The sequence below is a fragment of the Ornithodoros turicata genome, chromosome 1 (assembly GCF_037126465.1).
Source record: "Ornithodoros turicata isolate Travis chromosome 1, ASM3712646v1, whole genome shotgun sequence".
Taxonomy (NCBI): domain Eukaryota; kingdom Metazoa; phylum Arthropoda; class Arachnida; order Ixodida; family Argasidae; genus Ornithodoros; species Ornithodoros turicata.
This window is the reverse complement of record NC_088201.1, coordinates 25,044,748-25,066,973: the sequence shown is the minus strand read 5'-3', so window position 1 is coordinate 25,066,973 and position 22,226 is coordinate 25,044,748.

Genomic DNA, 22,226 nt, shown 5'->3' with positions numbered 1-22,226 from the left:
CAGGGTTTCTCAAACAACATCCGCTACTCAATTGTATAGTCCTGGGATGTTCGACATAAGCGTGCTGCCCATCGTGCAGTCGGTCCTCTTTTCCTTTCCTCATTCTCACCAGATGTCGTTTGTGTTCACTTTCAAACGTGCTCTGCAAAATCCAGAGCTTGGTGTTTTGGGGCTTCGAAACTCACGATCACAATCACCTGATAAGGCGTGAGTTCGGGCCCTGCTACGAACTCACGTGAAGGTCGGCATGGCATATCGGTGAGATCGATCATGCCGCATATTAGTGCACTCATCAGAAAACATCACACCTGCTCTGTTTACAAGTGTCATGTTATCCGGTGAGTGCACTAATATGCGGCATGATCGAGCTCACCGACACGCCATGTCGACCTTCACATGAGCTCGTAGCAGGGCCCGAACTCACGCCTTATCAGATGATTGTGATCGTGAGTTTCTTCCTTCGTGAGGCTCCTTCCTTGCGTCGCACGTCACTAATCCTACGTTCAACGTTTTTAACATTTTGGAAACAAAACCATTTCGGATGGACGATGTTTCGGTGAGCCCATAGCGGAGTGTATTTTTTTAACGTCTCCTCATTTTGATGGGTGAGGGTATCGCGGGAAAGGGTACGCCAACCGGTCGCCATATTGCGGTGCTCAAAAAAGCGATTACAACCCATAGGAATGCATGTAAGCTGTGACATGTTTTGCTGTTTGTGAGCGGTTCGCTTGCTGCTTCGCTAAAATTTTGCCACGGGTTGCTGCAGAAATCCCTCGTGACTGGGTTCCTTACGTTTTTTGTGTGAAATCCTATCACGTGCATGTTAGTTCCTGTCTATTTTGTACTCGTGTGATGCTCGTGTCGTTCAAATTTTGTATTTTGAATATCTATTACGTGATTTGCTGGTTTTGTGTGGTATTGCATTTGGAGTGTTACGTTTCCTTTGTGGTCTGTCATCGTGTGTGCGTGTTACTTCTCGTGTTTCTCCCATTTCCTTTTTGCTTGAGGGTCTGGAATGCTAGGAAGCAGTATTCTCAGAATTGAGTCGTGGCATTCAGCAGTGTTTGGCACGTTTGTTTATGAAACTACCTTAATATGCCTATGAATACTTGGCCATAAACATTATGCTTTGCACAGGAAGTTCAGATATGACTTGGTGTGACAAGAAGGGCCGAACGGCAGTACAACACTTCCAAAGGACTAGGATGAGATTAAGTATGTGATATAAAGGCTATATGACGGTAAAAACATATCGACTAGAAAAATGCGCACTAGGAAGGTAAGTGACGGCAAAGACAATTCAAAATGACTAGGGGGGGGGGGGGGGGAATATGTTTATTGAGAAAAAAAAAAAACAAGGAAAGGTTAGTCAGGCAAAGGCCGACTTGCTATTCCTTTCGTAAAGAGGAACGGAAAAGGAAGGGGGACGAAAAGATAGGAAGAAAACGAAAAAAGGAAAGAAGGCGGCATGAAAGAAAACGAAAAAAAACGAAAGAAAGAAAGCGAAAAAAAGGGAGAAAACGAAATAGAGGAAAGAAAACGAAAAAATAGAGAGAGAACGAAAAAAAAGAAAGAAAAGAAAAAGAAAGAAACGAAAAGAAAAGGGAAAGAAACGAAAAAGAGGAAAGAAAACGAAAAAAGGAAAAAAGGAAAGAAGCGAAAAAGAAGAAGAAACGAAAAAAAAGAAAGAAACGAAAAGAAAAGGGAAAGAAACGAAAAAGAGGAAAGAAAACGAAAAAAGGAAAAAAAGGAAAGAAGCGAAAAAAAAGAAGAAACGAAAAAAAAGAAAGAAACGAAAAAAAAGGAAAGAAAACGGAATACACACACACATACACACAGACAGATACACAAAAGGGCCTTAGAGGCTGGTCGAGAGACCGGTTGCACGGAGAAAGCTCAAGAGGGCAGTCGTAACTGCCCCCTGGTTGTGCAGGACCGGGCCGAGCAGGGTGGCCAAAGAGACGTTAGGGTAGCCAAGTTGTCGCAAGTGGCGTTGGAGGACGAGTCTTTCTGGGAGGTACCGGTTACAGAATAGGAGGTAGTGCTCGATGTCGGCTTCCACATAGCAAGTTGTGCAATCGGGGGAGTTCGTCTGGCGCATTTTATGCAGGAGTGAGGGTGTCCGTGCAACATTCATTCGAAGGCGGTGGAGGAGTGATTCTTCAGCTCTATTGCAGCGGCAGGCAATAGTGAAGTCCTGCATGGGGTCAATGAGGCGTACGAAATGATGATATGAGGTAGAGTCCGCTCGGAACTGCCGGGTACGGACATAACGCCACCGACGAATGTGCAGGGAGCAGACAGAGATCGTTAGGGGCAGAGGGGTGGCAGGAAGAGCTCTGTTAGATGTTGCGTCTCTTGCTATTGTGTCTGCGCGGGTGTTACCCAGAAGGCCTACGTGTCCCGGGATCCATTGAAGCGTCACAGAATGGCCAGTTACCGCAAGTTGTGTCAGAGCTTGTAGTATGAGCGTGTGGAGAGTGCATATGGTGCTGGGGCGAAACGAGAGCAGCAAATCCAGTGAGGCCTTGCTGTCAGTCAGAACAACCCACTGTGCAGCCGGCAGACCGAGCAGATGCTGTAGAGCAGAGAGGATGCCGAGGAGTTCCGCTTCCATAGAAGACATTGGGTATGGGAGGACAACGGCTTGCTGAAAGTCACTATCAGGGATATAAAATGCAGCACCCGAGCTGTCTGCCGTGACTGAGCCGTCCGTGTATACCTGGCGATGATTCTGATACGTGGAGTGCAAACAATGGAGAGAGAGTTGGAGGGCTACAGGTGCGGGAGTGTCACGCTTGCGCTGAAGACCAGGGATGGTGGAGCAGATATCAGGACGCGCAAGGGTCCACATTGCTGGCGCATATGTGGGAGTGGTTGGGGAGGGAGGAAGATGATCCTTCAGGCGGGCGATGGTCTTGCCGAAAGCTGAGTCAGGGCATTCGTCGTCAATATGGCAAAGATAGTGGTGAGGGTGACTGGTTAGATAGCGAGAATATACTCGAAGTGTATCAGCATCCCGCAGAAGAGGGACAGGAGTCTCCCGTGCTTCAGCAAGCGTGCCGTAAGTCTCTGATGTTCGTGGTACTCCCAGACAAATGCGAAGGCCGCGGGCTTGGATGTTAAGGAGCTCGCGCTCCTGTGTTTGGCTGAGGGCATGCAAGATAGGGAGGCTGTAGCGTAGTGTCCCCAACACGAGGGCCTGATGGACGCGATGAAGATCAGAGCAGGACGGGCCCCAGGACGCACCAGCGATACGTCTGAGGACGTGAACTGAGGCAGTCGCCTTTGTGGTAATCATCTTCACATGGCGGGACCAAGTTAGGTCGCGATCAAGTATAACACCTAGGTATCGGCATGAAGTGGCGAAAGTCAGAGGGGAGCCGTCAAGGTAGAGCGGATACCTGCGGAAGCACTTGCGCGAGAACGCCATTGCAACAGTCTTCGCCGGCGACACTGTTAGGCCACGGGAGGCAAGATAGGTGGTAATCACATGTAGAGAGCTTTGCAGTCGGCGCTGGATCGTGTCTCGACGGATTGCAGAAGTCCAGATGCAGATGTCGTCGGCGTATATTGTGATGGATGTATGAGCAGGGATCAACGGGGTAAGGGAAGCCATGATAAGGTTAAAGAGGAGGGGGCTAAGGACACTGCCCTGCGGGACCCCACGGGTCACGCGGTGCTTGGTGGTGTCACCGCCAGCGGTGCGCACGAAGAGATAACGGCCTGATAAGAAGTCTTGTATCCATCGCAGGGGGCAGCCGCCAACTTGAGCCGCAGTAAGAGCGTCAAGGATGGCAGCATGGTAAACACTGTCGTAGGCTTTCTTTACGTCGAGGAACACAGCGGCAGTCAATAATCCCTCTGCTTTGGCTTGTTGTACCTGACTGACTAGGTTGATGACACAGTCCAGCGCTGATCGGCCCGGGCGGAATCCCGCCATCACTTCCGGGAAATACTCAGCAGTCTCAAGGAACCAGCTGAGACGTGTGAAAATCATGCGTTCAAGTGTCTTCCCTATACAGCTGGTGAGGGCAATGGGACGAAAAGAGTCAATGTGATGCGGCGATTGGCCCGGTTTGAGTACAGGAACCACCATGGCCGTCTTCCAATTTTCTGGGACTTGTCCGGTACACCAACTCTCATTGAGAAGCCGCAGGAGGTGCAAGCGGCCCGATAGGGGAAGGTGCCAAAGGGCCTTATAGGTAACCTGATCTGCGCCAGGTGAGGTGTGCTGGGGAGCGGCTGCAAGTGCAGTTTCGAGTTCAGAGAGGGTGAAGAGCGTGTCCAGGACAGGATGACTTGGCGCGTGGACTGGGACTGCAGGCGTTACTGAGCTAGGGGTGTTGGTGGTAAGTCTTGCGCAAAAATCTTCGGCAATTTGTAGTTCAGGCTGTGATGTACAAAGGGACAGGGAGCGGAACGGATTCCGCTGAGATACAGGGGAGGAGAGGCCTCGTAGTACTCCCCATATCCGAGAGAGTGGTGTACGAGGGGATAAAGAGGACGTGAACCTGCGCCAATGGTCCCGCGCAAGCTGACGCAGATGACGCCCAATAACTTTCTGAACGCGCCGGGCTTCGAGGCGGTCAGGAGCGTGACCAGTGCGTCGGGCACGGCGTTCCGCGCGACGACGAAGAGCACGAAGCCGCTCGTACTTAGCATCGACGGCAGAGAAGCACACCGGGACACGGGAGCAGTTAGTAGCAGCCTGCGCAGCACCTGCTACAGTACGAGCAAAATCCTGCTGGTTTCCCAGTGCATCGTTTGACGAAGCTGACTCCAGTGTGGCCTGATAGAGCTGCCAGTTGGTTCGCTTGACGGAACGTGATGTAGCCGACTGACGCGATCGTCGGATGCCGATAAGTACGGGCAAATGATCGCTTCCAAGGGTGTCGGCATCTACTCCCCATGTGAAAAGACGAACCACTGATGTTGACACAGCGGTAAGATCAAGACACGAGGAGAGGTATGTGGCTTGAAGAAATGTTGGGGAACCGTCGTTTAATATACTTAGAGCTCTGTCGGCGAAGAGGTCCGCAAGGCGCTGTCCTCTTGCGTCGGTGCGTGTGCTACCCCAGACGGCATTATGCGCGTTGAAATCGCCACAAAGCACAAGCGGCGACGGGAGGCTGGCAATAAGTGTGTCCAATTCAGCAATGTCGTAGGGAACACCAGGGGGCAAGTAAAGGGAGACAACCGTGAGGTCAAGGGAGCCTAGACGAACGGAGCAGGCCACGTAGTCACCAGTCCCCTGCGTGCGCACTGTCCGGCGGACTACGGGGATGTCAGACCGGACGAAAAGCGCGACACGACTTGTTCGTCCTCGGGGTTCAGAAAGGAAGGTAAGGTAATTCGAGAGCCGAAAATCTTCTGTGATACCGCATTCGGAGACGCAGAGCAAGGGGAATTTGTGTCGCCATGTGAACTGGCGAAAATCAGGCGTCTTCGACTGGAGACTTCGAGCATTCCATTGAAAGATAGTCGTGTGGCGATAAGGGGCTGTTGGAGGAAGTGGCGGGTGATTAGCCATTCACAGGTGGAGAGGGAAGATGACGCAGAAGAGGCTCAAGTGCTAGTACTGCTTGAACAGCCGGTAGATCTCCCGAAGCAGGTATTTGTTGGACAATGGCGCGCAGTGCAGTGAACATCATAGCGATTATTGCGCCAAAGGAGGGATCCTCTTTCTCAGGTCGAGCTCGGCACGCCTTAGGTGATCGCGGGAGGCTGTCTTGAGGCGCCGGTTTTCCAGCTGGCTCTTGAGTCTTGACAGCAGAAGCAAAGGTCTTTAACGGTCTCGGGGGACGGTGCGTCGGCTGCTCGGCGCTACACGGAAGCCGTGGGAAGTGGGCTTCTCCAGGGGGAGGACGCCGCGAAGGCAAGGTTGCTGCACTCAGGACACGTCGTCGGTTCGCAGCGACTGCGGCCTTGGCGACTCTACAAGCACGGTAAGTCGCGGTATGCTGTCCACCACAGTTGGCGCACTTCGGCTCTCGTCGGGCCAGACATTGTTTGAAATCATGCGGTCCCGAACACACTTTACATCGCTGGGAGCCTCGGCAATTCCTGGCATAATGTCCGTATTTCTGGCAGTTAAAGCACTGAACCGGGGGGTCAATATACTCCGAGACTGGATAGTAAGCGAAGCCAAGTTGTAGCTTGGCAGGGAGCACGCGGCCAGGCTCAAAAGTGAGAAGAACACTTGACTTAACGATAACGTTGGCCGAGCCGTCGCTCTCGCGGGAATAGGCCACCTCTCTCTTCACCTCAATAACGCCGCTGGCGCGGAAGAAACCAAGGAGCTGTGCATCGCTGTACTGGCGTGGAACACCAACTATTCTACCCGTGGTGCGAAGGTATGACTGAGGAATGTACGGGAGAACGTCGACTCCAGCAAGTGACCGGAGGGCCACGAGACGGCGCGCAGATTCGTCAGATGACACATGCACAATGAGGGTACCCTGTTTATTGATGCGGTGACGGAGCACCGTCTCTTGTGTTGCCGACAGGATGTCGCGCGCGACGGGGTTAGGGTCCACATCCCAGAAAGAGGCAAGAGGGTTCTCGCAGCGAAAAACGACCGGGATGCCGTCGGCACGGCTCTTCTTATACCGTACTATTTGAAACCCATCCTGAGGCACTTTGCAGTCATCCACTGGACTTGGGTCAGAAGACTGAGCCTCCATACGCTGGTGAATGTCGTCCAGCTCGTGGAATGCCGCGCTCATGGAGCCGAGGTCAGTAAGAAGCTCGGTTCGTGAAGTACTCGGTGAGACAGACACAGCATCTTCGCTTGTCTTCCTTCCCACTGGCGACCGACTTCTCGCCGGCCTGGGTCGTTGCGGATCCTCGTCTCCGGCAGGATGACCAATGGTCCGGCGGTTTCCTCCGCCCCCCTCCATTGGTACGGGGGAGACGGCGAAATGCTCCGCCAATATCCGAAAACTGAGAAGCCGAAAGAAAGGCAAAAAGGAATTTCGTGAGGAGCAGCAGAGAACACGTCAGATCAGTTCAACGTCGTCGTCGTCTAGGGGTCTTGTGGTGAAAGCTCCAACACCTAAGTATCATAATTCCAGTTGCAAAGGCAAGTTTGAAGTAGTCAACCAGGTACGTGGGCAGAGTGCATTACTGGTTGTTGAATATGATCAACCTTGACAATTTCTTTCGCAGATGAGGCCTGGCTGTCACCTTCTCTGTATATTCCTTGGCAAGGTGGTACAGTCCGATACTGCTGTAGCACTGGGAAGCTTCTTTGATCAGACGGATCACATTGTTTTCATTTGGGCTGCATTCAAACATATGTTGTCGCAAACTTAAGCAGGAAGAATAAAGAGTAGACATTCGAGGTTGAAAAAGTATTTATTGTGTCTAAGTAAGGTAAAAATGTTGGAACGCACCAAAGAGACATGTGGCTGGTGTGTTTGCTGTCCTGAGGCAACTCCCTTCCTACATCTCTACCGGTTCGCTGGATTTCTACCCATCTACTAATACGAGTTTGTACGTTAGGCAAAATTTTCATGCAATACTTTTTTCTTCGTATGCTTTTGCTCATCTTAGTATTGTCCTATTCAATATGGAGTGGCTTTGAACTGCATATGAATGCATAATTCAGGCGTGTTTTCATATATTAGACTTGCTGCAGCTTTAAGGTTCCCTTCATGCAGTACTGATTTCAATCATTAACCATCGCTTGAAACTCTTAGCTAGGGAACATGATTCATAGAGGCTAGATTTTCATGCAAATACACACTTTCAGCCAGAGTTCGAGGTAACTTGTTACCGTAACTAAGTTCCTTATTTTGGTAACTTCACTCGCTACTTTTGCACCGTGGTAACTTTCAGAGGAGCTCGTTTCTTTTGCAGGTAACTTTGCCAAAGTACCCGGCTACCCTTTTCTTTTTATTTATTTATTATTATTTCTTATTCCTGGAATAGCAAGCCGACGTCCCGTTTGGCTGACCTTTCCCCGTTTTTTTTTTTCCTTTTTGTCTAATAAATATATCCCCCCCCCCCCCGGCTACCCTTTCACCTCACCAGATGTCGTTTGTGTTCACTTTCAAACGTGCTCTGCAAAATCCAGAGCTTGGTGTTTTGGGGCTTCGAAACTCACGATCACAATCACCTGATAAGGCGTGAGTTCGGGCCCTGCTACGAACTCACGTGAAGGTCGGCATGGCATATCGGTGAGATCGATCATGCCGCATATTAGTGCACTCATCAGAAAACATCACACCTGCTCTGTTTACAAGTGTCATGTTATCCGGTGAGTGCACTAATATGCGGCATGATCGAGCTCACCGACACGCCATGTCGACCTTCACATGAGCTCGTAGCAGGGCCCGAACTCACGCCTTATCAGATGATTGTGATCGTGAGTTTCTTCCTTCGTGAGGCTCCTTCCTTGCGTCGCACGTCACTAATCCTACGTTCAACGTTTTTAACATTTTGGAAACAAAACCATTTCGGATGGACGATGTTTCGGTGAGCCCATAGCGGAGTGTATTTTTTTAACGTCTCCTCATTTTTATGTAACCATTAATTCATTCATTGTGTTTTGTTTCAAAAGTATAATAGCAAAGCATGGTTACCACACTACCTCGCTCTGTTTCTTTTTCCCGTTACCCTTCGTTCCCAGGGCATGCAGGCTCACGCAGTACTTTCAAAAGTTCTGAATACATTTCTGCCTCTAGATGACGTCCAGCCTTTTTTAAAAGGCTTCGGCTGACGTCACACCGTGGCGTGAACATTTGCACCCAACACCTCAGAAAGTATCCATAATCCCGAAACCGTAGCTCCTCCAACACCGGAGACATTCTATCTTTCTAAGCGGCCACGGGAAAGCCAGCATCGGCAATCTGTCTTCCGTTTCGCCCTAATTCGATCCCACATGGCAAAATAGGGCCCGCCAGAAATTTATCTCGTTCCACATACGGCTACGTACAGTGACAGGTTCATATTGTAAAGACGAGATTTTTGGGGTTGACGTCACCCCACTCCTTGTTTCTCAAACAACACCCGACAGGGGGATTCCGTTATGACCGTGTTACGTGTTATGTATAGTACATGTTATTCCACTATGTTGCACCTTGCCCCTAGCTTGAATCTGAAATACTAGCGAGTCTTCTTTGCTAACCATAGCTAACAAAAAATCGTTAAGAAGGTAGATGGCTCGACGTAGACGAAATATTGTTGGGTGTGTTTGTTGGATGATATAATTTTCTAGCGCTCAAAATGATATTAGAATTCTCGTTTGAGGTGACGTCACATTGGAAAACATATTGCCGCACCAGAGCCACAGTAGGAGGGCATGCCGTGACTTGTTGGGGTATGCGTGCAATTACGAGAAGAAATGGTAAAAACACACGCTGCTGCCTCATTCGGCCCGCAGTAAGCCGCCTGTGACGCATCCCCATGTTTTCCCATCTCACATGGCTCCAAGGCGCTCAAAGGCTGCGCGTGACGTCATGTGGATGAGCCTCATCCTGAAACTCTTATAGGGCGTTTTCACATGACGTCAAATGAACGCGTTTGGCCGTCATGGCGGTGGTCACTTTTTGGGCGCAGCTGCCGAGATTATCTAGCATTTGCGCGAAAACGAAGCCTTGAATGGCATTTTGAAATCCGGTCGCGTCCGTACCCTTCTTTTATCCCGAAGACACTTCGTCATTGTCGTTCTCACATTTTCTATGAAAACTATGGTTGTCGCATTGAAAAATAGCGCAGTTTGTCATCCTTCAATGCCGCTAGCATGAAAAGTGACCACCAGTGGGAGGAGCTCACGAGCATGCCACATCACTGCCACGTCACAATGTGAAGTGGGTGAAAACTCCCTATAGCGCCACGAAGAATTGTTCAATTTGCGTGAATTACGTCTTGGCTGGTACACTTCAATGATTTCCAGTGCTTAATGAGGCTACCCGTGCAGCACACTATCCAGGTCCATTATTGTCGGGACACTGGACCTACCGGTCCTATATAGGGCCACGTTTACCATTATTCTTCCAATAATCGTTGCTGCATGGGAATGTTGGTCCAAGGTTGCCATCAATATTCGCTGGTCACTGGAAATATGGTCGTCATATAGCCATGAAACAAGCGATATTGGCTGAATATGGGCAATGGTCTACATATTGCCGTCGACCAAATAATATTGAATGCAACTACATATAGCCGTAGAACAAATATCCCAGGCAGCACACAATATTGGGCCCATATTGGCTGAACGCTGGCGATACGTGTCCAGTATGGGACCCGTTTTGCATTACTTTCTCTATACTGGCTCACAATATGGGCCTATATGGCCAAGTTTGAGCCAATATGGGGAACATGTCGGCAATATGGGCAACATATTGCCCATGTGCACCCTATATTGGCTGAGAATGCGGAAAATGGAACGGACCCGTATTGGGTACTTGTACCAAATGCAAAGCAGCACGGCAAGATTGGACGTTGAAGCGTGTGAAATGCCCTACTCAATACGTCGTTACATCCAACAATTTCCCGCAGACGATACACATTGTTCGAAATAGTCAACGTCTGACAATCCCACTGTAACATGCAGTGTAACATGCACTGTAACTTTCATTGCAAGGCATAATTGCAACACATGAGCGAAACACTTTCATGACGGTGAGGGACATACGCCTCAGCATCTCGCACTGCATCTGCAGTAACGTCAAGACACCTATAGCGTTTCAGAACGGATATCCCTTTCTGCCAGACATTGCGTTTTTTACTTGACCTGCAGCTTCCATTGTCATTAGAGAGTATAACCAGCGACATTTTCGCTCGAATGAAACGACCGATCCGGGTTGAGTTACAATTCATGTTACAGTGGAATTGCCAGATGTTGACTGCTTCGAACAATGTGTATCATCTGCGGGAATTTCTTGGTGGTAACGACGTATGGAGTAGGGCGTTTCACACGCTTCAACGTCCAATCTTGCCGTGCTTCTTGGCATTTGGTACAAGTACCCAATACGGATTCGGCCAATTTTGCGCATTTTCAGCCAATGTGGGATGCACATAGGCAATATATTGCCGACATTTTCTCCATACTGGCTCAAACTTGGCCATATGGGCCCATATTGCCAAGTTTGAGCCAATATGGGGAAAGTCATGGCAAAACGGGTCCCATATTGGACCCGTATCTCCAATGATCAGCCAATATGGGCCCAATATTGTGTGCTGCCTGGGATATTATTTGTTCTACGGCTATATGTAGGTCATATTGCCCAGTTGCATCTAATATTAATTGGTGGACGGCAATATGTAGATCATATTTCCAACTTTCATCCAATGTTATTTGGTTGACGGCTATATGTACACCATATTGCCCAGTTGCATCCATTGTTATTTGGTCGACGGCTATATGTACACCATATTGCCCAGTTGCATCCAGTATTATTTGGTCGACGGATATATGTAAACAATATTAGCAGTTTTCAGCCAATATTCGTCGCTCGACGGCTATACGTTGACCATATTGCCCGGTTGCATCCAATATTATTTGGTCGACGGCTATACAGGGTGTCTTTTTTTTTCGATACAGATTTTTCAGTAAAAACTATAAGGGCTATAGACATCCTCTTTGCACTTCTATCATCTCTGGGCCGGCGGACGTTTTTGGCCATCTGTTGCTCAACCGTCGAATGACTAATTACCTAAAAATCGTTCATTAACTTTTTAATTATAAAAGGTACGAAGTTGTCCCAATGAGAACATCTGTTGCCTTCGGTCACCTAGCCGTTTTCAGAAGAAAAATCCGTTCGATAGATGGTCCGCAAACAATTCGTGAAGGAACACCTTTTTTTTTTCTTTATTTTGTTCATTGCGCATCTTCGGAGACGCGTCTTTCCTTCACCCCCCAATATGAGAGGATGAAAGAGCACACTATCGCCTCTTGCGTCCTGGAAAAAGATTAAAAGAAAACAGAAAATGCAATCCAAGATAAGGGCAGTTCCGATAGCCTCACCCGATACATTTGTTTTTGTTTTGTTTCCACAAGTTAAAGCTCATCTTCGACACATGAGGCAGCACTGTGCTCCTTCACCCTCTCACATTTGGGGTGAAGGAAAGACGCGTCTCCGAAGATGCGCACTGAACAAAATAAAGAAAAAAATGGTGTTCCTTCGCGAATTTTTTGCGGACGATCTATAAAACGGATTTTTGCTATGAAAACGGCTACGATATCAGGTGACCGAAGGGAACAGGCGTTCTCATTGGAAAAACTTCGTAGCTTTTATAATTAAAAAGTTAGAAAATCAATTAGCGCTAATTAATTAATAAGGGGTGATGAAAAATATATTTTTGGATACACCACACAACTGCCAAACACGTACAGTTGGTTCCATTTGTGTCCAGCACTCCGTTTTTTCTTTAGCCCCTGGTCCTTTTTCGGTGGGACACCCTGTATATATTTGATTGGGGTTGGCAATGTATCCTGGGACATAGGGATCTGTGTCTCATCCTGTCGGATATCATATGTAGAAAACCTGCGATGTGTAGAAGCTGCGGATGCTTTGGCTGTAAGGACACACCTGAAAAGGAACAATATCCTTGTATACTTCACGGGGTCGGACACCCAGAGAATGCTTCGTAACATACGTCACGATGCCTGCAGACGTACATGGTTGCTTGACGCGGAGTCCCGCTGGCTAGCCAGAGTCGACCCAAATTTCGGCTTCTGTCTTCCGAGTTGCACGCCGCGTGCCATTGAATCATTGGTGCACCGCCTTCGACTAGACGTCCCTGTCAGCCGCGCCCTATTGTTCAAGATCGGAAAGGTAAACTCGCCGAACTGTCTCACGTGTGAAAATGTGGAGAACACTGAACACACATTAATTAGCTGCTCCAGATACAGTGTTCAACGTAATGACCTTAGAGCCACCTTGGAAAAATTAGACCACCGTCCTCTATACTTAGTGAAGCTCCTCGGAGAATGGTCGAGGGATCTTAGACATCGTGCGACAGCTTCTTTAATGACATTTCTTGTGGACATTGCAGCGCCTCTAACTTTTTAGGCTTAGTGATTTTTATTTTCAACTGTTTTGGCGTAGCCGGCTCCTGTGTTCTGTAGGAGCCACCATCTCCATATTTTTGTTTCCTAACTCCAACTCTAAGAAGAACGGACGGCACAGAAGGGACTCAAAACCAACAACAACCAGCTGGTTTGAGTCCCTCTGCGTCGTCCGCCTTTCTTTGCCTAAACTCAGGCATTTTTCTAGCATCCCTTTAAGCCCCGGTACCTTACCCCATTGCGCGCTGAAATTCCATTTGCGTAAAGTCAAAATTCACACGTTTTCGCCTTTCATCCTTTCATTTTACGCGAGTAAACCTCACGACCCGCAAGAATATATAAAACGTCAAATAGAATTGGGTAGCATCGACAGCTAGATTACGTCGAGAAGCGTCCGGGAATGTTAATGAGGACTGCAGATCGATCGTATTGGCCGCTTTTCTTGTTTCGCGCCACAGTTTTCTCTTCCTGTCGCGATGGTTGCACTCCATATCCACGGGGAAGTGAAACAGGAAAAACGTGGGACCGTCAGGAGCAAAATTGAATTACGTCCCTCTTCAGACACCTTGCGTTTTGGGGATATTGAAGAGAGAACCATGTGGGCATGATCTTGTTTTTGTTTCGTCGTCCTGATTTGTCGCGGTGGCTGCTGGAACCTAATATTCGACTTTGTGCAAGAGCGCTGCAGCATTAGAAATGTTTGCGATTTTGCAATCCTATCGGCAGCAGGCTGACAGGAGCCTGTGGAAATACGGTTCCTCGAGGCCTCGACGCAGCCATTCGAACAACAAACAACTTTATTGTGGGATGATGAATGGAGAGTTTCATCTCCAGGAGTGATACTCTACCCCATTGCTGGTGGTGATGTGGGGAATGAAGTAATGAGCCCCTTCACAATAAGGATCGAAGTACTATGGTGTCCAAAAACAGCTTTGAGGGCAGAGCGTTGGTGGGGTGGTTGTGGCAAGGGTCGAAGCAATTTCGTGAGAGAGAGGGGCGAGAGTCCAGCTCGTTAAGGGATCCGGAGAGTACGGTTCGGGAAGGTTGGTAGTGTGGGCAATGGGGAAGAATGTGCTCTAAGTCTTCTACAGCACCGCTGTGACAGCATTGGAGAGTCAACATGTCTCAAGCGGTAACGCCACTGCGCTGTAAAAGCCACGTCGAGGCGCATTCGATGAACTAATGCGGCATCTTGACGAGAGGTATGTCGAGGCATGCGGAAAGCTAGCGCTGGATCAACTCTGCTCAGCATAGCTGGGGTGAAAATGTCAGCGGTCTATTGCTCCATTGGGAAGCCAGGGGAGTCACGAGGCGTCGAAGTACGGAACGACGATCTCCTCTCAGCATACCTGGGTAAATTACTTCTAAAATGTAATTAAATTACATTACGCATTACTCCAGTTAGAATTTAGCTAAATTACATTACTCATTACTGCAATTGAAATGTAATGAAATTACATTACAATTATTACGAAAAAGTAATGAGATTACTTAGTCATTACCGCGAGCTTAATCACACTCTTCTATTTGTCTCTTCTACATCTCAGGGTGCCATGTATGATGTATCGTTCCACACTGTAGAGACGAAGATGACACAATGTATCACGGCAACAAGGAGACTGTCCGGAGGATGGAGCCCGCAAACGATGATTATCCAATGCCACAAACCGTTAAACTGAACACTCGATTCTTGTGTAAAAAGTAATGGGTAATGTCATTAAAATTACTGCCCAAATGTAATTACCTATTACATTACAAATTACATAATGTCAAAGTAATGCATTCCATTACAAATTACCAGAAAAAGCAATTCATTACTGTAATTTCATTACAGTAATGACATTACTACCCAGGTATCCCTCTCAGCAGCGCGATACGCGTCCGTCTCCGAGACGAGAGAGCTGCTTCTGCGGCGCTGTCGGTCTGTTTATTCCTTTCGACACCGCAATGTGCTGGAACCCACTGGAGGACCAGCCTGTGCCCTGCTTCGTAGACAAGGTTGTAAGCCATTAACACATCGATCACCAACGGTGCGGATGAGCCTCGGATGCCAGAATTTTCAATTGCTTGCAGCGCAGATGTAGGGTCAGTGAACATGACCCATTCCCGCGAGGTAAAATCAACGATGTGCCGCAGAAAGAAAAGTATGGCATAGAGTTCCGCAGTTGTGGATGAGGTTTGATGCGTCCTTCCACTACACCTTCGGATGGGATGACGAATGCCGAGGCGGACTTGCCATTTCGGGATGCGCCATCTGTGTATGCTGCGGCAGAGGTAGAAAACTTCGCGTCTACCAGAGCATAAAAATGGGCCAGAAGGACTTGAGGGGGAACCTGATCTCTTCGTTCCAGGAGGTCCGGAAGCAGCCATTTGAAGGTTATATAGGTCGAAACGAAAAGAGCATCGCATTATCATTCACTTTTGATAACCTAAATCATGTTACAGCACATGCACTGGGGTGGGGTCTCCCGGCCTAAGCGGGGAAACGCCCCATGACATCATCATTCATCATTTAATTGTCATTTTAAGATCTTATCTCTGAGACTGATATCAGAGTCTTCTATGTAACGTTTATGAGCCATATAACAAGTGTCATCAACAAACTAGCATAAATACCTTACAAACAACCTGTAAACAAACGCCTGGACACCGGGCTGGGTGCGGACAGTGATTTGTGAAGAAGCACCTTCCATTTTTCCGATGTAAATAATGATTTAGGCCACGGAGGTTGATTGATTCATTGATCGATTAATAAAAACATATGGAGATGTGCAGGCTACTCCAGAACACAAACTACTCCAGACAGGTTACTCCAGAACACGTGGATAAACAAACTGGCAGATACGATGCAAGTTACAGTCGCATCAAATCAACGACAGCGACAGAGCTGCTGATTTGAGCTCGCCTGTCGCTACGTGCATGGTTCGCCCTGTCGATTGTGGTCTGCAGCAAGATCATCTTCCGTACGTACAATCCCTATAGGACGGCCCATAATGCCGCTATTCACCTCCGCATACACACGCAATACCGTCTCTGCTGCTGCTCTTTCGTAAGAATTGCTTTATTGAACGAGAGACAACACAATTGTAGGGTCAGTAAAGCACGTTGGGAAGTACCCTGGCCGACAGTTCGCAGTGTTCCGCGCGTGCGGCCGCGCCACGTCGGTACGGAACCACAGCTTATCGCAAACGCCACAAACATGTCCGAACTCGTTATTCAGAATTCTCTCCGCAAAATCCGCGTTGGCCAGTGCAAACTCCGACGGACGCGCACTCGTTTCAAGTACACACCTCTGGGACCGTTTACGTCTCTTGGCCTCGATTTCGTGTCGGATGTTCTCGGCTTCGCCTCGTCGCAACCGCTTTGCGTTCCCCCACTGTTGGGTCATGTTGTCTTCGGTTATGTTCGTGTATTGGACTAGAGCAACTCGAGAGCCGAGAGAGTCGATTCTTGCTGGGCGAAAATTCCGTGGTACGGCTCTCGTGACGTCATCGCCCTGGCAGTGACTCACGTTCTAAAATTCGAGGAATCAACACTAGATGTGCTCGGGAGTCGCTTCCCAGCGACTCTCTTCTCGATGCGAGTCGCTGGAGTCGAGGACGTACGATGACTCTCATACGTCACGACTCCGACTCGCGGCTCGCGCGAGTTGAATAAACGAACACAACCTTCGTGCAGCCAGCGCACGTTGCGCTGCTTGTTCGCTCGAGTTACCCACGTCGAAAGGAGAGCCGCTGCGAGTCGACTCTCGAGGACTTCTAGTGTTGAATCCCCGAATTTTAGAACGGGAGTCACTGTCACGTGGACGACGTCACGACAGCAGCGCCGCTGCATTTTCGCCCCCAAGAGTCGACTCTCTCGACCTTGACTTGCTCGAGTCCAATAAACGAACACAAACCTGCATTTGGCGCAGTCTTGAATGACGTGTGCAGCGTCGTCTACGACGTCACATCCGCTACAGTTCGGCGAACCTTTCAAAGTTAAAACAGGAGACGGCCGCTGTAGGGAACGTAGAGCGTCGAGCGAGTGAAGTTATACAGTTGGCCGTTGGCTTTCGCGATTTTTCGTGCTCCGGTTTGACAGTTGCGTGCATGGCATAATTTCGGAATTTCGGATAGGTGTGATGGCAAGGGCAGGCCTAAGCGGCGTGTGCAATGCTGTTTTCTATAGCCCTTATTTCTTGGAACCAACGGTCCTTTTATATGGTCCTTTTCACGCTGTTTGCCTCCACATCTTCGGCAACATTTCCGTCGCAGTGTTTCTTAGGAACCAGGGTACTCAAATACTTCTTTTTTTTTCGCATCCCTTGTCAAACAGACGTACAGTTCCTTCATTCGTAAAGAAAGTCCCTTCATTGTGGCCCACCAGTCTACGGACAGGGTCCGTCGTCACCCGCAGACGAAATTCCTTGCCATTCCAAAGAAGCGCATTTTGCGAGGTAATTAGCGGAAGGCTCGCTTTAAAGAGGGCGTGTAAAGCGGCGCACAAAGGCAACGCCACTAGTGGTGAGGACTAATTCATTCTGCGCGAGTGCCGTGAAATGTATCACACATTCAGGGGCAGTTCGGTTGTTCCAGCGGGCTCTTTAATCAGAGCTTTCACACGAGTATTCCCCAGCGATATTACTTCCCCTCTCATCCATCTTTCCCTCCCCCCACGTTAATGACTGCTGCTAGACACGCCGACTACATGAGACGCATCACTGCAGCTTCTGCCGACCCCCAGATAACGCTGCGAACGCCGTCCTAAGGATTTGGTCGTGTTATGCTTCGCCGACGAGAGAGAGGCCTCGAATTTGCTGCCGTCTAAGATTTATTATGCAGTTCCAGATTTGAATTCCCTTCCCATTTATCTTTCTGTCCGCACATTTATTTATACCGCAAATTTCTAGCTACAGGCACGGCAGAAAGTCGCCGTCTTTCTTCCACATGCTAACAAGTGTTCTGAATAATCAATCATCAGGTATGACCGCACCTTTAAGCCTCTCGACGTTTTGCTCGCTAGCAGAAACGTTTATGCTGCTCTCGCGCTCCAACCGGCCGGCCGCGCTTTTCTCCTGCTTCAAGTAAAAGTCAATATGCCGCACGTTACACCAAAAAAGCAAATTAAGAGGTACTGCTGGAGTTATTCAGGCAAGGAAATTTACGATGTGTGTTGCTGCACAAACATGTTACTTGCGGTGCTTGCGGTGCTGGGGATACAGGCAAAGTACCGAGCTCGCATTATTTATACCGCACTGCACAGAGTGAACAAACGTTTACTTTGCTGTTAAACTGAGACTGTTGCCCAGTATGAAGAACCGCTAGTACACTGCGCAATTAGTGTAGGCTTCGATCTTTTGATCACTATACACTGTAAAGTTCTCTCTCGATAGCGGTATAGAAATTGACCATTCGTCAATGAAGACTGGAGCGTCATCGAAGACGATGCAACCGATGAAATAAAGAAAAAAACACCCAAAAGAAGAACCGAGGGTCATTGGAGAACGAAGTATAACAGTCTGGAACATATCGGTGGTCGTGAGGAACTTCGTAAAAATTTCAATAACTCGATATATGGTGTTGCACAGGCTTCTGACAAGGCCTATAACTGCAGCCAGGTTGAATGGCATGTTGTTGATTCAATTTCACCCAGCACGAGTTATCCGGGGGGGGGGGGGTAACGTTGGGTAGACGAGCGGTCTACCTGCCTAGGCTGGCTGCACGTTGCTCCAGGGGAGAGAAACGGGGGAGGCGAGCACCGCTAAATTATTTGCTGGTAAGCAGCATATGTTCCTATAGCCGTCCTTGTGGACGTAACGTTATTTTTCTTTTTTAATTTAAATTCTAGTTATTTTTTCTCTCTCTTCTTATTAGTGTTCTTAGTTATAAGTCAATACATTAGTGAACTACCTTTCTCTCTTTTCACATTTATTTCTCTTAACTCGCTCTCTTCTCCTCTCTCTGTTCTTTCCTTTTCTTTCACTCTTTATCACTCTTCCGCCGGTTATCCTTGTAATACCGTTGAGTGGCACAGGAACATGGCTCATCTCCTCCAATACTCCGTCAGCCGTCCTTTTGAAAAAGTTCAGAAGAGCTCTTTGGACGAGCTTTCGACGATGGAGGTTGCCACGAGGACAGACAATCTCGTCGAGTTGGGGTTCAGGTATGAGCGAGGTATCCGCTTCTCCGTTTCGTAGAGCTCTCATTCTACAAGGATGTGCTTAATGTTCGTCGTGCACGACGCAGCAATTGGAGTATAATTGCATGATAGGCAAGCCTGAGCGATGGGCAAGACACGTAAACAAACACAAACACGAAGGCTCAAATTTTTTTAGCCATCGTGTTTGTGTTTGTTTACGTGTCTTGCCCATCGCTCAGGCTTGCCTATCATGGAATTTATCCACCAGCTAGCCTGCATTTACGCCATTCTGTCTTGGAGTATAATTGCATTACAGTGCCCGAAACTGTATCTCAATTCAGAAGTGAAGGAAGGTTAGACTGAGGCAAATTCTGTGCAGGAGGAAGGTAATAGTATAAACTTTACCTTCCTCCTGCACACTGGGTTCGTGCGTGGTAAACGGTCTGGAACAGAAAATGACAAATTTAGATCCACCGAATACATGAGAGGCCTGTTTATGATGTCCAGACACCATTGCTGCAGAACCGCAGTGGCTGGATTATCACAGACAGAAGTGACATTCTGCCGCCCCTCGACAGGACAAATAGCACGGCCGTCCGGGACTTGTGGCTTCTTGATTCCCGCTTATATCACAATGAACCGGAGCCCACTGCATGGATATACGGTGTAATTCGTAGCTCATACTCTGCACTTGATGAAGGATGTCTGTTACAACTACCCAGGAATCTCCATGTCTGTTATGCATTGTAAAGCAGCCCATGAATCCGTGTCCATCACCCAGTACCGCGGTGTACCATGTGGTATTTTTGGTAGAAACAGAAGGATGACATATAGCTTTGCCGAAGTTCAGGCAGGGCATATGAGGTATGCATTGATGAGAGGGCATAGACGTAGAGGCAGACATCCAAATGCATCGCGAAATTGAAGCCCAAGTTACATCAGTCCACAGTACATGCGTGGTGGCTTCCAGTGTCATCGCTTTCCTTTTCCGTCCCTGGTCCTTCCCTGGTCCATTTCCGTCCTTTCATTTTCTGATCTTGAGACCAAAAGTAACCAAGTGACAGCATCAGTTCGTAAACAGCTGACAGCGAACATGGTGCATCCGTGCGTCCCTGCATTTGTCATGCATAGCAGATATTCTGAAGAAAGTGCAGTCTTCACAAATAGATCCACTACTCCGGAATGCTCATCGGCCGCTTTTGTTAGCCCGACAGATTCATGTCCTATTGATACCGTCAGTTTCGTCGCACATCATCAACGTCGGCAGTGCCCTATATGCCATCTTGTCGTTTCTGCCGAGTGCTTCGCAAGGTTATCTGGCCGCTGGGTAATGCACGGACTGAAAGGCGACCCGTGCAAGGCATTGCAAACATGAGCATTCGTGGCTCGCAGCCCCAGTCGTTACAGATATTCTGCGTCAAGTTCGGCGTCTGAACAATGAAGGCCACCGCTACAGTGGGCCTCGGGTCACCGTTGTTTAAGCTAGAATGCAGAGGTTGACTGAATGGAAGCAGCTACCTATTAGTGCCGGCAGCCGTACCCATGATACTAAAACGAAAAGTGACAGGAGAACATTTTTGCCTGCGAGGTTCCTCTGCAGCAATGGTACCGGGACACCACGGACAGATCTCATATATGTTCCGTCGATCCAACTTTGTCATTTTCTGTTCCACAGCGTCTGCCACACTACCTCCCTCCCTTTTGCACAGTCACCGCCAGAAATAACCTCTGTTTCACCATTATGAACTTCCACTGAACATTATGTACCTATCGTATAGTAAGTTGTTGCATTTTGGTGAGCAGAACTGGCACACATCAATGACTACGTGGACACGGCAATCCGACGGCAATGGAGGATGAAGATACCAGCACAACGCCGGACCCTTTGACCGATCTTTGTTACTTTCTATTCCAGACCGATTGCCACAATACTTTGCGTCCACTTCGCCTTAACGTAGCCTTCACTCCGCAATTCAAACACAGACTCGGATATATCAACGCAGGTTTACATTCCATCTACGGTGTCGAATATTGAACTCGTCCTTATAGACTCTGATCTATACAAGTTGGAAAGACAAATATTTCGGGCTCAGTCAGGGCCGGTGCTAAGGGTGTGCGGGGCCTGAAGCAAAGGCACATCGCGGGGCCTGTTTCACACCACCAGTAATGAAAAGATAAGAAATGATAAGACTTTCGCAGTGGGAGATTTTAGCAGTACGGGAAATGGCAGCAGGAGAGAAGGGTGCGAAGTCCTCGGTATAGCTGGCAGGGTTGGCGGATTTTTTTTTAAAGTGGGACTTTTTTTCTCATCACATGACGGAATGGCACATAACACATTCAAGGCTTCTCTCATTTCTATTTTAGTCGAAGATCGCGCGTGTGATTAAGTGCATACTTGATATTAAAAAAATAAAAAATAAAATAAAAGTAATCCATGGTTGAGGGCTTCGTGCGCGGGGCCTAAGGCGGTCGCCTTACTCGCCCCTCCCCCCCTTCCTATCGCCGGCCCTGGGCTCAGTTGACCACCATTAACAGGAAGCCGTTCAGCCTTGCTACGCTTCTAGGTCCTTGTCATAATTCTATGGAACACCGTCAGGGTATACGATTATTTATAAGTTCTCGACAACCACCGGCTTGTGCCAGACGCTTTAGTCAACCAGCTTTGTGGATGTGGTGCACCCATTCATTCTCATATGATACAACATTCAGCATTATAGTGGGATGGGAAATACTCATGTCGCCATCATCCTGTTATGACATCCTCCGTGCACTTATTATTGGGTCCAGCTTGCCAATTAAGGCAGTGCAACGGATCACCAATGTCCTCTGCAAGAGGAAGCTGTTTATTATCATCTCTGATAGGGGACCTGTCACAATTGATTGGTGCCGCAGTCAAGTGTACTCAGGAAGAAGATGTCAATACCTATCTAATGCCGATGATACCTGTCTACGGATTGCCGGTAACTCCCGCCCTGCCATTCAACAAAGCCTTCAATATACTTTCAGTTTTCTCCATCCAGTATTGCTTAAACTATGGTCGGTCTGGACATCTCTTGTGAGGAGACAGTGGATCCATCGTTTACGCAAT